Raw genomic sequence first — 15,139 nt, forward strand, 5'->3', positions numbered from 1 at the left:
CAAACTGGCTTTGTTTTACTCCAGTGTGTCTTCATTGCAATTTAATATTTGGTATAGCACCCAATTATAGAGCAAACAGTGGCAGCACCCATTTTTTTGCAGACAGGGAACTTCCAAAACCTGTGAGAATCCAACAGCAGGATGATTACGTTTTGTCTTGTACTGGGATCCGAGTCCGGCGGGAAAGCCCAAGCCGGACTCGGATCGTGAAGTTTGGGTGGGCCCAGATCTCGGACGTCTGAACCCGCTCATCCCTACCTACTTTATTGGGGATTATGCTTCTTGTATCTCAGACACACAAAGCCAAATCCCTGATAACTAAAATCCTGAATTAATCACACAGAGACCATTTTTTTTTTGCAATAACCCATAGAACTATAAACTTATTATTTTGCCCCACCTTTAAAAAAAAAAGCGATGGTTATTACTGGACAGCCAAAAAATGTAGTGCTTCTACTAGCATAACCACCTTAGTGCTTGCTGCTCTCTATTAGTCTGTACAATAACAGTTCTCATATTGTTAATTCCCTGTAAGGTGTTCACTATTCTCTTATCTTTGTTCAGTGTCACAAACTTGCAAACTCACTGTCCCAAAGTATGTTCCATGGTTTGGAAGTGTATGTTATGATTAGGTACAGTAATTTGACATACTGTAGTGAAATTCACTGATCCTTCTTAGCAGTGGTGTAGCTAGGTTCCACGGTGCCCGGAGCAAGGGCATGTCCCCCCCCCCATTTGTAGTAGGTGGGACCCTTGCGCGGCGAAAAGGGGGCGCGGCCTGACATTATACTACACACCGTAATGCCCATTGCGCATTTTAGCAAACTTTGTAATACCCATTACACATAAAGCCACATGCCGTAATGCCAATTACACATAAGGCCACACATGATGCCCATTACATACTATATAACAAACCGTAATGCCCATTACATACTATATAACAAACCGTAATGCCCATTACACATTTGTCTCATAAGTGCCACTTCCCTAAATGCTCATTGCTAGGAACTTCATGCTCTATGCCAGGGGCTTCATGCTCGTTGCCAAGGGTGAATGACCTTGCTCATTGCCAAGCCTGCCCAGCTCCCCGCTGTGCCCGCCTGAGCCAGAGCGCAAGTCTCCCGCTGGACTGCTAACCAATAGGCGCTCGCAGTCCAGCAGCCAATGCTGCTTCTGATTGGTTGCTGGACTGCAAACTCTATTAGTCTCAGGCATGTACAGTAGCATGGTTATGAAAGCAAACTAAGAAAAGAAATACAGTATGCTGAATTAGAAATCCATTCTGATAGCATATATTAGTTAGTAAATTTGATTCAGTCAGCAGTGGGTTAATACATCCATATAGTTTACCAGCAACTTTGTGCTTTTCCAGCAATAGAAGCACTTTTGGTTAAAGTTTTAATACAATTATGCTGGCGGAGAATGGGTTAATTATTAGGCAGCAGTGTGTTCCTAAGTCAGCCTTGAAGATAGTCATGTTGGTCTCACTCTCCCCAGTCTGTGCAGCCTTCCGTACACGCCGCCTGCTCTTTGGTCTCCCAGGCTACGGAGGTCAGCAGAGAGACGCAAACAGAAAGCCTCTCTCACTGACTGATGCCGGGGACAGCGGGGAGCGGGCGAGCAGGGCGAGGTAACCGGCGGCAGAGCTCCAGCACCAGGTGTCATGTTTGCGCCCAGAGCAGGTACTCCGCCGGCTCCACCCTAGCTACACCTCTGCTTCTTAGGGCAAGCCAACCACAAGCCCCCACTGTGTTCTCTCCACACATGACACTTTGATTTTAAATAAGTAAAGGCAGGAGTTTATTTGCTTTATTGCTACAGTCTCTTTCCTGAATTGTGGGCCAGGTTTATATTTCTATGCAAACCTGATGATTTATGTACAAATACATGGTTTGGGGGTCTGTGTAGGTGCAAGATCCATTCTGCGCTTATGTGTAATAGGTCTTTTGATGACCATGCTGCAGCATTTGTGGGGTGGTACCAGAGGCGTACCTAGATATTTGGAGGCCCCATAGCAAATGTTTGTAAGGGCCCCCTATTTAGCAACTGATTGTGATAAATGTATGTTAAACAGCAAAGATGGGCCCCCTTCAGCTCTGAGCCCCATAGCAGCTGCACCCCCTGCACCTATGGTAGTTACGCCCTTGGGTGCTACCAAGCTATGTTCTTCAAGACTGGGGGGTTTTGAGTCCAACAGCCAGTCTGAGTACGCTTCAGCTTACACTGGCTGGCCAGTGACTGTAACAATCGCAAATCATGACCTATGGTCACAATTGTGATCTTAGGCTGTGCAATTGGTATTTCAATTTAGGGGTATATTACTTGGTGCAGCACCGCTTCTCAAACGTTGCTGCCGGAACTGCTTTTCACATGACTGCCATGAGACAATGCTGCTGATGCAAGGAGACAGTAAGAGACCACTTGATCACCAAGGATGGTTTATTGACAAGTCATCATCATCATAATCATGTGTCTAAATGCTGAATATCAACATGCTTACTGTTGACCAGGCAAACTATATAGCCTGTGTTATTCGCTTAAGGTAGCTAGATGGTTCGTATGCCCAACTTATCTCAGAGGAGACCTTATTGTGAACATTGCTCAATTCTGAGGTCATATATGAACTGTGCTTTTATACTTTTTATTTTCTCAAATTCTCTGTCATCTGTGTGTACTTTTAAATAATCATGTAGAGAGAAGCCAAGAGCTACAGTACCTAATGTCATATCAGTAAATATTTCTCTTTTTGCTGTTGGCAGTACCGTTTCTCATTAACCACATATGCTAAAACAACCATAAATGACTGACAGTCGGTTATGCGCCAGATTCGGCACTATGGTGGGGACATAATATGCATGATGGAAACTCACCTTGTTGGGTCTAAACTTCAGGCTATTAAAAAGGCTTGGGTCGGCCAGGCATATCATGCTCCATTCACGTCATCGGCTCGGGGGGTATCTGTATTAATTAACAGAACAGTTGCTTTTGAATGCCTAAGGGTAAAGATAGACCCGGGAGGATGTTTTGTTTTCATAGAATGTATTATAAATGCATTACAGGTGTGTCTGCTGGCCGTGTACATACCACCGCCCTTTTCCTTTGACATATTGGTCAAGGCAGCGGATTTTATGTCGCAGTCCCCAGACATTCCTGTGATAATTATAGGTGATTTTAATAATGTACTTAACTATCGATTAGATAGATGGCATAAAAATACGGTTAAAGTAGATAGAAGAAGTAAAGGCAATCAGGGGTTCAGCCAATTTATAGAGGATATGGGCTTGTTAGATCCATGGAGGGATAGAAACCCAGACCTCATTCAATACTCTTGCTTTTCGGCATCGCATGTGGCATTTTCCAGAATTGACCTGGCATTAGTCTCAAGTGAGCTTATGCCACAGGTCTCTGAAGTAACATACAAAGCTAGGGGAATATCCGATCATTCTCCACTAATATTGGAACTTAAGGAGTTATCCACGAAGGGATGCGTATTCTGGAAATTTAATGACACATGGTTGTCAAAACTGGGGTCCGGGGCTGATTTAATAGAACAATGGGCAGAATTCTGGTTAATAAATAGAGGATCTGCCTCAGGGACGACCACTTGGGAGGCGTTTAAAGCATTTGTGAGGGGCACCCTCAAGAAAAGGGTTGGAGAGATTAAAAAAGTTAGCAGGCAGGAGGCGGCAGAATTGGAAAATAATGCAAATGTAAGTGAAGCAGCGTATTTGGTGGGTAAAACAACAGAGGCCAAGGAGGTATGGGAGAAGGCCAAAGGGAAATGGCTGGATTATGTTAAAACAACAAACATTCTAAGTATGAAACAGAGGTCAAAACATATCTATGCTAATTCAGACAGACCAGGAAGATGCTTGGCATATTTAGCTCGAGCTGAAAAACCCACGAACACTATATCTAAGATTTTTGATAAAAATGGAAAGTTACTAACGGAGGCAGTTGATATAGGGTCGATGTTCAGGGATTACTTTTTTGAGCTATATGAGTCTAGACTAAAATGTAATCAATTTCAAATTCAGGAGTTTTTAGGTGGGATAAAACTCCCCTCATTAACGATTGAAGATAGCTGTGCGTTAGAAAGCCCTATAACCTTGGAAGAAATTCAGAATGCCATAAAAACCCTACCAGGGGGGAAGGCCCCAGGCTTAGATGGCATCCCCATCGATCTGTATAAACAATACATGGATCACTTCGCCCCTTGGTTGTTAGAACTGTTCCTGCTATGTTTTGAAACCGGCATGTGTCCACCATCCATGTTGGAGGCTAAAATTATCCTTTTATTAAAACCAGATAAGGATCCGGCAGATCCAGGGTCATATAGGCCAATTTCATTATTGCCAGCCGAGGCAAAGATACTGGCAAAGATACTGGCGACTAGGCTAAATGGTTATTTAGAAAAAATTATCCACCCTAACCAAACGGGGTTTCTCCCCGGTAAATCAACTTCTATTAACATCAGAAAAGTTTTTAGGCATCTCCAGTTATCAGAAAATAAGACCGTTAATTCAGCAATAATGTCGTTGGACGCCAATAAAGCCTTCGACGCAGTAGAATGGGAGTATCTATGGTCGGTATTGCGCGCTTTTGGATTTGGCCCCAAGTACATCAGGTGGATTCAGTTGCTATATGCAGATCCAACAGCGCGCATGTCCGTAAATGGGTGGACATCCGATGCCTTTTCCCTATCTAGGGGTACAAGGCAAGGCTGCCCATTGTCACCAGGCTTATTTTCAATGGCTATCGAACCACTGGCTTGTGCCTTAAGAAATCATGTGGAAATCGTCGGCTTTAGCGTGGGGCAGCAATACGATACAGTTGCCCTATACGCGGATGACTTATTGATTTTTATGTCGGATTATGTAAAATCTGCCCCTACTGTATTACAGCTGATTAAAATGCACGGTAGCTTCTCTGGTTTTGAGGTAAATGTTAAAAAATCTAGTATATTGGCCCTAAAGCCACAGACGGCTTCCAATCCCCAAATTGTTCTACCTGTGAAGTGGTCCGAGACATTTAAATATCTGGGGATCCATATGTCTAGGAACCCCCTCGAGTTTATACAGTTGAATGTCCAGCCCCTGTTAACTTTTATAATGGCCAAATTTAAATCATGGAATCGCCTGCCCCTTACGGTTATAGGGCGTGTCAATTTAATAAAAATGGTTATCCTGCCTAAGTTATTGTATATCCTTCAGCAGTCGCCTCTGTATTTGCCGGTCTCTTTGTTCTCAAAAATTAACAGTTTAATATCCACTTTTATATGGAACAACAGGAGGGCGAAGATCCAGATTAGCACACTGATGAGGAAAAAAGAGCAGGGGGGTGTAGCACTCCCTAACTTTAGACATTATTATTTGGCCGGGCAGCTATTGCAGCTACGCGATTGGGTACAGGAAGAAGAGGGCAGCGGTATAGTTAAATTATTGGTGGCTCAGAGTAGCTGTGACTTTACTCCATTACAAAGATTGCTGTCGGGAGGAGTAAACCGAAATGACCCACCGCTAGTAAGACAGGCAGTCAAGATCTGGAGGGAAGCTAATAAAATAGCCAAATTTATGGACATAGAGGTGGAACACCCCCTGTCAGATTATAAATTCCTGAAGGAATTAAAAACACTTCAACCTGATAAGATCTGGGGACAGTTTGGGTTACATTGCATTAGTCAGCTGTATGAACGGGGTACATTAAAATCATTTATGTATCTGGAATCAGAGTTCAATCTCCCTAGACACTTTTTTTTTAGATACTTGCAACTGAGAAGCGCTCTTGAATCTCAATTTAAGAACGCGGTGTTATGCTTTTCGGTATCACCTATAAAGAAGATGTTGCGAGGGGGCAATAAAAGTAAAGGGGTGTCAAGGCTTTATAACCTTCTAGCGGTAGCAAAGTATGATGATGGGTTGGGACATCTTAAAGAAAAGTGGTCGGCAGATGTGGGACCGCTGAATGACATGGAATGGAATATGGCTTTGACATCTGTTCATACAACAACAAACTCAATAAGGGTACATCAAGTGCAATTGTTCTTTCTGCATAGGTCCTATATGTCCACTATGAGATTGGTTAAAATGGGCAGTCGTACTTCAGCGTTGTGCCCCAAATGTAAGCTTGAACCAGGTTCCTTCTGGCATTTAACGTGGGGTTGTAGAGTTCTTGGGGTATTTTGGGAAAAAGTACAACAAATATTGATAAGTACAGGCATCCCTGGTTCTGTACTGGATTGCAAAAGTTGTGTGTTAAATGTTCATGTAGGCAACGAAATTAATAAGCACGATAAAATGTATGTATCTAATCTTTGTGCACTGGCTAAACTAACGATAGCAAGGTCCTGGCTCTCTAAAAACGGGCCCGATATTGCAGCCTGGATATCGTTAGTTAATTTCACTGCAACTCACGAAAAACATATATTTATATGTAGAAAGAGTTTAAGCAATTACACCAAAATTTGGCACAGATGGCTCACTTCTAGTCACGTAAGCATAGAATACAACTTAAGATAATAGGTATAAATATAAGTAGGGGTGGGGGAGGGAAAAGGATAGAAGGGAGGGAAAAGATTATCTTTTTTTTTTTTTTTTTTTTTTTTGTATTAATCGATGCACGTAATAGTAATATTATATGTTTATTTACACTTCACACCAGTGGGAATTTATGATATTGTTTTGTATGTGGATACATTCTGATATAATTAACATTTTATTGCCTGCAAGGGCATATCAGACGTCAATTGTTGTCCAGTGGTGAATAAGGGTAGTCCGAGGTGGAACGAATTGAAAGCAAACCTGCTATGATCCACCATTTGTTATTTGTTAGAATATAATGTAAATTGGTATTTGCCTGCACGTAGGCCGCCCAATTATAACTATGAACAAAAATATATTTATGCCCCTAATGCCTTAAAGTTCTGATATACGATAAAGATAAGGACCTAAGTACCTTATCTGTACTCTTTATATTCTTGGTGCACCGCTGTGTGTAAAATCTATACGATAAATTGCAACTGCAGTATTAGTCATAGCATACTCAACGGTAGTAGCATTATTAGTGCTTACATAGTACACAATGTATATTTTTTTTTTTTTTTTTTTTTTTTTTTTGTTCTGTTTGTTTGTTTTTGTGTTGGGGGTTTGCATAGGGGAATGTGTTGCCAAGGCCGGTCGCGTGTCAAAGTGCAATGGACAACCAACTGGGCCACCTGAGGTGGGGGTCCAGCGAGTTGCTTGCACCACATTACAAATGTATTCACCAGAGAATAATAAAGTAATAATGTAAATCAATGTACAATGTAATGTATTGTAATAATATGTATACTCTGCGGCTTGTTTCAAGCGACATTGTTCCTTTTTATAATCAATAAAAAGTATCTTTAAAAAAAAAAAAAAAAAATAAATGACTGACAGTGATTTTCAGATTGACGGTGTATATCTGGAGAATAGGCCGGCCAGTCATCACAAAGTGCTAAGTATGTTAATGTGCTGCATACTAACCTGATGTATGTGGACATAATAGCTGTTCTACATTCATGCCATAGTGGTTCAAGAAGGACTGTGATGTTATTACCACTGCAGAGAGCCTAAGAACTAATTTTGCCCAGTAGCTTAGAGTATCTTAGTACTTAATACATAAGAGCTCGGATGGAACTAAAAATCAGTTCTTCATTGAACCAGTGGCGTAACTAAGCCTCCGCAGCCCCCGCCGTGGCGGGGAGGCGCAGAGCAACTATGGGCACCGGGGGGGCTGCGGTGCTATAGTTACCCGCTGCGCTGCTGCCCGGCCGCATCTTCGGTCACTGTCCCGTCACTCGCTCCCGGCGCCGGCTCCTGCAGATAATGAAAAGTGACACTTAGAAAATGGCTGCCCCCGTATTGCAGACAGTTTTGGCAGCCATTTTCTAAGAGTCACTTTTCATTATCAGCAGGAGCCGGCGCCGGGAGCGAGTGACGGGACAGTGACCACAGATGCGGCCGGGCAGCAGCGCAGCGGAGACTGGAGCAGCGCAGCGGAGCTGAGGGAGACTGGATGGGACAGTGACCGCAGATGCGGCTCTGTCAGGTATGGGTATGGGGGGGGGGGGCGCCGAAAAAGTTTGGCGGGGGGGCGCAAATTATATAGTTACGCCACTGCATTGAACACAATGCTGTTGAGCATGCCTCCCAACATGACCCATTCCAGGAGGGTCACAATGCTCTGCTCCTGGACTTCCTTTCAGTTGCAGGTGTGGGACTGTAGCACAGTCCAATTTCCCCCTACAAACCATTTGATTTGGTCTATTTTTCAATTCGATTTTGCTTATATAAGCAAAATTTTATCAAAATCGAACAGAAATCAAATGCATTGCCCCACCTCTGCAACTTCCACTGGCCAGCAAGTCCAGGAGCAGAGCATTGTTTTCCTCCTGGAATGGGTCATGTTGGTAGGTATATGTTGAAACCTGCTAAGATCTCCATGAATTGAAAAGAGAATTTGGAACATCTAAGCTATTAATCCACATTAAATGATGGGGGGATTTAGATTGCCCTCTCCCCCAAAGAGGTACGAGGGAAAACGTGCTACCATAAGCACCCAATATATGCACAACTAGATATCACAGAATCAAATTAAATTCCTTCCTACAATTCAGAATCTTTACGGAAAATTACAAAATCTTGCACTACGTGAAGTTCCAAAGGGCCCTCACACTTAATTGAATTGCCCACATCAATAATATTCCCACACTTGACAAACTTCTGCATCAAAGATAGTAGTAGACAAACACTGCTTAATTTACACACTCCTCCCAAACAAATAGATCACATAATGTGTAAACAAAACAATTGTATACATGTGTATGTGTAATTAAGGTATTTGTTTTGGGGTTTCTTTTTTTTATTCGCAATAAAACATTTAAAAGTCTGTAACTAGCCTTCCGTTTCATGTGTACTGCTATTCATATTAGGCACAATTGGATTTCTTGATAAAGCATAATATATTTATGACGTTGTTGTTCAGAGTTTTACACCACACGGTTAACAGTAAAATGGCTTTACATTTAATGTAGGGAAAATAGTATTATTTTAGGGGAAACGGTCATCTGTCAGACCAGACTTAGGTCGACAGTCATTAGGTCGACCCCGGAAGTTCGACTGTCCCCAAGGTCGACAGGGTTAAAGGTCGACATGGCTCAAGGTCGACGTGACTTAAGGTCGACATGGGCCAAGGTCGACATGGTTTTAGGTCGACAGTCATTAGGTCGACATGAGTTTTTCACTGTTTTTTGAGCCGACATGTGCCGACAGGCGGTATTTCATACCCTACCATCCACTAGGGCGTGGTGGGAGAATAAAATAGTGTGCCGAGTGCAGCGAGGCACCGTGCCCGAAGTATTGCGAGCGAAGCGAGGGGCTGCGGTTCGACTCCAACAGTGTCCATGTCGACTGTGTCGACATTCGGGAAAAAAAACTGTGAAAAACTCATGTCGACCTAAAGACTGTCGACCTAAAACCATGTCGACCTTGGCCCATGTCGACCGTAAGTAATGTCGACCTTGAGCCATGTCGACCTTTAACCCTGTCGACCTTGGGGACAGTCGACCTTCCGGGGTTGACCTAATGACTGTAGACCTAAGTCTGTTCTGACAGATGTACCGCTTTCACAGGGGGGGGGTTGCAGGAGATACTGCAGTGGGAGCCCGCAGTCCGGGGGGGGGGTTTGGGTTGTGGTGCGGGCAATACTGCTGCCGCAGGCCCCGCGTCAAAGGGGGGGGAGGGCAGCGTTGATTCACAGGCGGGATGGGGGGTGGGAAAGAGGGAAGCCCTCTGTCTTTCCTGCTCCCCGCTCCCAGCTTTCTATGGTACCTTTTCTCTGTGGCTCATTACCCTCCAGTGGCCGGCGCCCTAGGCAAATGCATAGTCCTGCCTAGTGGTGGCGCCGGCCCTGACTACAGCAGATCATTACAACCAATGGCCAATGAATTTACTGGTTGTTAGTACTATGGGGTAAATTTACTAAGATGCGATGTTGACCAATCAGTTTCTACTTTTTATTTATTTTGCACCTTCTAGAAGAAAATAGATAAACTATGATTGGTTGCTATGGACAACATCCCATCTTCAATAGAACTTCCATCTTAGTAAATTTACCCCAATTAATTTGTTTCAGGCAGGAAAGAAAGTAACTAGACCTATAGATAATAAAACTTTCCGATGAGTTTAGGATTGCAGCATCAGGTCAATGTGGCACATAATTCACAAAACATAATGTAGCTACTATAATGTATGTACACAAAACACTTGGGAAAACATTGTAGTGTAATACAACAAAGTACTGATAGCTTGTTTAGTTAAATAAGTATTTTTATTTGATTGCTTTTATATCATTATTGATATTGGCTAATTTAAGGCAAAATTGCACACTTTGCCCTGGTATGTTCTATTCAAATGCAAAGCTGTAATGACAGGTATCGGGATTTACAAATATATATATACAGTATATAATAGAAGTGTCAATAATCCTTTACTAGAAATGACTGCAGCATGATGATAAGAAATATAAGCACTGAATTAGTGCTAATACCTTTGGAGATTCATATGTGTCCGTTCTTGTTCATTTGTCTGATAAATAGTTAAAAAGAACCCAAACATTTCCTACCTTATGAAACATGTGTGCTTGCTGCATCCTGCAATCCAGACCGCTGACACAATGTGAGACTTAGAAAGTTTTTGGAAGCCATTGAATTTAATTCAGCTCATGTTTTTGACCTTAGCTCTTTCCACTATTCTTTGTCTGGCCGCAATGTTGCTAAAGTGACTTGCATGAAACTGCGGGGGAAAAACACATTTGCTTAATCTTAGCATGCATTTTCATATTCCCACCCACTAGACAAAAGACAAACCTGTTTTTCTAGGTAAACATTAGGTATTACACTTACAAGGCAGACAAAGAGTTGGGAGCTACTGTAAATGCTGTAGGTGCTGGGATTAATATGACGTTAGTTTAAAATAGAGTGACAACCTGATTGGAACCAGAATAGGTGGATAAAATATGGGCTGTCATCGGTGAGCTTTGCATATTTTCCAATGTGTCCAGTTGTCAGTGTTGAGAAAGGAAAACAGAAGCTATGGATCGTTCACTGCAATTAAAGGCTTCGCTTAATGTTTATCACTGTAAGATTATCTTGTCATTTCCAAAGTTAATGCATAATAAGAATTACAACTCAAGCTTGACGTTACACAGTACGGTCCAGATTTGTCATGTGATGAGAAATAAGCTCTAATAATAACTTCTCAAAAAATGTCCCTAATTCTATGCAGCGTCTGCAAGTGGAGGTGAAACACAATTTGCTACAGGGGATGTACTATATGATACGATGTATCAAGCCTTGGAAGGAGTCGAGAATAGATACTGTAAAGTGGAGAAGTTGGCCATAACAGCTTGTAACTGTCACATACACTGTGTTAGATAAATGACACTTACAAGTTGTTTGTTTTATTTGTGAAACTTTTCCACTTTATTTCTCTCCAAGGGGAGATTTATCTAACCTTGGCAATTCACTGTATAAAGTGGAGAGAGATAAAGTACCAACCAATCAGCTTCAAAACTTCAATTTGCAGGCTATGGCAGAAAAATGGCAGAAGATGATTGGTACTTTGTGTCTCTCCAAATGCTTGAAACATTTCCCTCATATGCTTGATACACCTTCCATAAGAATTGCTAGACACTGACTAACCTGTAGCAGGGTTGCAGTAATTCCGCAGCAATCACATCCTGTATGTAAATATTCTACAGACAGGCTAAACATATTTTACATTACAGTGGCAGTACTACCAGAGGTACAGGCATAAGCTCCCCTGTATGCTTATACATTATTTTGCCCAGGTGGTAGACTAGGGCCTTTAAAGAGTGGTGATGATGGTGAAGTTTGGCATCTACCTCACATTTGAGCACTGTATTAGAGTCAGGGCCGGATTAAAGCAGAGGCAAAAGGGGTCAGTGCCCCTGGGCCCCTCACTAGCTAGGGGGCCCCTGTGGTTGGCATGTATTTAAAACATTTTTTTTTTTTTATCTAAAGGTCTTGTGCATGGGGGGTAGTGCTGCAGCCTAACCTATCTGCCAATGATTAATAGTGCTGAGCATCGGGAGTCAAGGCACACTGACAGCACAAGTGTACAGTGCGTTGCAGGGAGTTGACTAAAGGCCCGCATACACTATGCGATTTTGGTCCGATTTCATCCGATTTCGGCACTTGGTGCCGATAATCGGATGAAATCGGCCCAAAATCGTATGTGTGTGATATCTGATCCGATCCGATGCGCGGTCCCGTGCGCATCGGACCGGATCAGGGAGGTCGGACGGTCTGTACATACGATCACGTCCGACCTCCCTGTATGCATATGCCTGCCACCTGACAGGCATATGCATGCAGACACCGGGCGGGCAGCGGGTCCCTGAGCACCGGCTGACTGACCTGGCTGGGCGGTGGTGCGTGCGGGCAGCGGCCAGCGGTGGTGGGGGCGGGCGGCGGGTGCGGTGAGCGCTGCTGACCTGGCCGGGCAGTGTACTTACACATAGCAGCAGCGGGGACGGGCAGCGCAGTGGCGGCTATTATATTTTTAAAATACTTGTCAAATGACCGGCCACTCTCTGATTGGCTGAGAGCTCTCCGGCCAATCAGAGAGTGGCCGGTCATTTGACAAGTATTTTCAAAATATAATAGCCGCCACTGCGCTGCCCGTCCCCGCTGCTGCTATGTAAGTAAGTACACTGCCCGGCCAGGTCAGCAGCACTCACCGCACCCGCCGCCCGCCCCCACCACCGCTGGCCGCCCCCCCCACCACCGCTGGCCGCCCCCACCACCACCGCTGGCCGCCCCCACCACCGCTGCCCGCCCCCACCACCGCAGCTGCCGCTGCCCGCCCCCACTACTGCCGCTGCCCGCCCCCACTACTCCTCACCGCCCTGCAGCTCCCCGGGTTTTTTTTAACATGGGATAAATCGCATGCGATTTATCCCATGTAAAAAATGGCACATCAAGTGCCAAATTGTATGTGAGCCACCCGGGGAGCTGCCGGGCGGCTCGCAGGTAAATTGGGTCCGACTTGTCCCTAGGACAAGTCGGCCTAATGTATGGGGGCCTTAAGTCCCATGACTCTTTGCACAAGAGGGCAGAGGCTGAGAGGTGTGCTGAGCTCTAATTGGTGGAGCTCATTACATGCTTCTCAGACCCATGGGGGACAGCAGCAGCAGCCTAGTCATGGGAGGGGTTTTAATCAGAGGCAGCACTGGGACTGCAAGGTCTCCTACAGTCCTACAGAGTAAGGTGCAGAGGGACAAATACAGGCTTTTCATGTGGTATGTAGTGATGATGGATATCCCTCCTGCAGTTACTCATTAAACAAGTTTATACTGCCTTTACTCTGTTTGGACAGTGTAATATTCTCCCATGCAGTTTGCGCCCAGCAATGACAAGTGCAAGGGGGCCCCCCTGTCTAAAGTGCCCTGGGCCCCCGAAGACTAATCTGACACTGATAAGAGTGGGGAACTTGGGAGGTTAAATCAACACTGGACCTCTACATTTGTCTAGGCAGGGTACAACTGCAACTATAAAAGTTTTTGCCTTTGTGGTTTGATGCAGTAGTTTAATACCATAGAGCAAGTATTAAAAATGTGGAGAATGTGTGGTTACCGATCAGTTTTATGACGTTTGCTCCAACAATACTTATTTACATTTACCTTCCATTTTTTTCCTGGTTCTTTGATTTTTCTTTACCCTTTTGTCATTGGCATACAATGCACACCTTAAAGGTGTTGTCACAAGGCAGAACTAGCTAGCTGCACTTTTACAGCTTAAAGAGTAAAGTGCTGAAAAATCATGGTACATTAATGGGTATCTTTCCTCATCATAGAGGAGCAACTAAGCTTTGAGGTTACATATAACACCACCCTCAGGCCTTTCCACGCCCATCCACTGTTAATGTGCTTTTCAGCCTCTACTGTAGCTAACAATTAAAAACCCGTGGCTAATTTTGTATTTTCCCTTGGAATGTTTTCAAACATTAATTAACACTGACAGAAAACTTACAGTTTGCATTCTATATTTTCATCAGGTGCCATTTCAGTCCAAAAATGAACAGCATGTACATCAGTATTAGCATAGTTGTGCGCAGCACATTACATTAGGCTGTAATGTAAATAAAAAAACAAAACATTTCTATCCCAGCATAGGGGAGTCTAGAACCAGTCAGGGTGAGTTTCTATCAATTGCTTAATTATTATTCCACTTCTTATGATAATTAAACCCCTGACAACCACTAATACATTTTTGAAGTAAATGTGTGAACAGATAAAAAAAAATTCATACTCATTCATAGTGTAAGAACATTACTGAATTTGTGTGCTCAAAAGAATAACGGAATGACTGCAATAGGTATGTAGTGGGTTAAACATCCATTCGCAGATGTTTGAAAAGGGGGTTAAATTCCATTTAAAAATGTTGGTCTGTCAGAACCCCCCACTGCAGGCACCACTGAACCCTGCAGCCCCCGCACTATGCCATCCTGTAGTCAGACTCCAACCCCTCTGCACTCCTATACCCCACAGTATAGCCTTCATCAGCCACCCTCCAACTCCTCTGTCTGCCCTCACACACAACAATATGCACTCTTATAAGCCAGTCTCCAACCCTGATGCTCGGTCTGTGAGATTGGTGCAACCAACAACATGCTCCAGGACAGGAAGACTGCACTGTGCTAAGCTAAACCTAAAGTAAGTTTTACTCAATAATTTCTTATAACCTTAATAATACAGCTATTTCCCTATGTATTTAACTCTTATATAAACCCTGATATTTAGACCCATTAATTTCTAGTTCACCCGCTATTGTGTAGGGATATATTTTCTGTTTTCTTCACCCTCCATTTTCCCTTCACTCTCAGGGCCAGATGCTGTAAGCTTTAAAAGTGATATAATGCCATGTCACAGACTGTGTTTGAAAAATGTCAGGCAGGAGCTGATTGGCTGGTTGTTTATCAGCCTACATTTTATCACTTTGAAGCTTAGGTCATCTGTCCCTCACTCTGCTATCCCATTTCTCCATCTGTTCCTCCCTGTCTCCCACCTTCCCTTATTCTTCTCTTACACCCAT

At 43.6% G+C, this 15,139-nt stretch overlaps 1 protein-coding gene across 3 annotated transcripts in view; it reads right to left on the reverse strand.

The window, feature by feature from the left end:
* The window catches only part of ITPRID1 (ITPR interacting domain containing 1), a 204,643-nt gene extending 193,890 nt beyond the window's left edge, over window positions 1-10,753 (reverse strand). For 2 of the 3 annotated variants that reach the window (XM_083188123.1, XM_083188121.1), the window contains exon 1: window positions 10,648-10,753. The gene's annotated coding sequence lies outside the window, so the exon portion shown is untranslated. Of the gene's footprint in view, window positions 1-2,873; window positions 2,955-10,647 lie in introns of those variants that run through there. The other variant, XM_083188122.1, reaches the window with a different exon arrangement.
* Between the last annotated feature and the right edge of the window lie 4,386 nt (window positions 10,754-15,139).

This window comes from Crinia signifera, chromosome 5, assembly GCF_055691185.1.
Source record: "Crinia signifera chromosome 5, ASM5569118v1, whole genome shotgun sequence".
In the NCBI taxonomy this organism is placed as follows: Eukaryota; Metazoa; Chordata; class Amphibia; order Anura; family Myobatrachidae; genus Crinia; species Crinia signifera.